We start from the raw sequence: 1,807 nt of genomic DNA on the forward strand, positions 1-1,807 counted from the left end.
ATGGCAACGACTGCGGCGGCGGCGGCTAAAAGCTAACGGCGCGACCAGCGCTAACGGTGCAAACCACGGCGAAAAAAGTGCTGACGGAGCTAACGGTGCCCGCACGAGGGGGAACCGGTACTACCCCTGTGCAATTTCGCAGGGGTTGGTCGGGACGGCGTTGTCAGCTGTCGCCGCCGTGCGAGTGCACGCTCACGTGCACTTAAATGCACTTTGAGCGCGGCTCATTTATGTTAATAGAGGGGACTTAATTCTCCGCTCCGGTAGACATTACTCCAGGATGTCTCATATAGCAAATAGTTGTTTGCTGCTGAAATGAATCCCCCCGAATCTATTGCGCCGTTTATGTCTTATGGTCTGTGTCACTGACTGCACGTGTAATTTAATTTGAGTGTAACACCAAAATGAAATTACGTGCGCATCCACGTGTGTTTTGAGCCGCCTCGTATAGGCGCACCTTTTGCGACGAGAAGCAAGATTAGCGTCACGGTTGCTCGGTTTCATTGGATCGCGGCTTTTGTTTATGTTCCTTCGTGAACATTACATTGTCCTGAAGAGAACCCGGTTCCACGGCGTGGTTTCTTCTCCCAAATGGTTATCCCAGTTTCTTCTACTACATCCAATGCTCTAAGAAAATCTAGCCAGAGCCAAGCTCGTGAAATAACATGAAATCTTAACATGCGTGGCACAGTCCTGTCACGGTGAGATATGTTTGATTTTTTTTATAATTAACCCACAGTGGCCCTTTTTTAAGGAGAAGCTTTGCCCAGATTATTAAATACCATTTTCCACGCCCTGCCCTGCTCCTTGTTCACGGTAACTGCGACGCTTTCATGTCAGCTCGAAGCTTGAAGCCGGCGGTGAGATGTCGGAGAACCCGAATGAAGAACGTTATAGTTGTACTGAACAAGTGCTTTGGGGCGGCGGATGAAACGCGTGGAGGTCGGACCGCCTCCGCGTGTCACTTTCAGGGATACGTCTCCATTTATCTGTGGAGGAAAATCCGAATAACAAACCTACTCTGCACACTTTTTCAACTTTATCTTTATTGAACCGTCAATATGGATCTAACGTAATAGGAAGAGTAATCAGTGCTCCTCATAGCACATAGAAGTCATCTCGTGCTTTTTGAATCTCAGCCGTTAAAACATTATTTTACAGTCTTTATACATCCTCGTTCAGGATTACATGGGTTTTGTGGGATATCTACGAATTACAGCGTATTAATTTAGGTATAGCTAAGAATGCAGGATGAGACCAACCTGCGATATATAGCGTGTTCCCTGTGAATTCAATAAATACATTTTCTCATTTAATTAAGACTTTTTGTGCAAAATTAATCAGATTTTCTGAAGATTTTGAGTTAATATGTATGTATTGATATCAGTTTTGACAGCTATGCGTATCTTATATCATATTTTCCATTGAAAGACGATGAATTATCAAATCGACATCCCTTGCGTTTTTGTTTTTTTATGTCTTTCCGCTGTAAACAACATAACGCAGCAAATTTTCCTAAATCTTATATAACACCAAATACATGCTTTAGTAAACAGATTTTTCTTCATGAAAATGTTATGAGGTAAGAATCTCTTTGGAGTACAATTTGAAGCTCAGTTTTGTGTCTGTTGGCGTCTCTCGACTGTGAAAGTGAATCATCGAATGAGAGAATTAAAACTTTAACTTTAAAGCGATTCTCTGTCTTTTGCATTTGAAACATTCAAACCCCTCTGTGGACTTAAAAGGTGGCTGTTGCTTCCTCAAAGGATAACAAAGGATTCACAGTTTTTTATATAAGAATTTTGGC

Source organism: Cyclopterus lumpus, chromosome 24 (genome assembly GCF_009769545.1).
Source record: "Cyclopterus lumpus isolate fCycLum1 chromosome 24, fCycLum1.pri, whole genome shotgun sequence".
NCBI classification, from domain to species: Eukaryota; Metazoa; Chordata; class Actinopteri; order Perciformes; family Cyclopteridae; genus Cyclopterus; species Cyclopterus lumpus.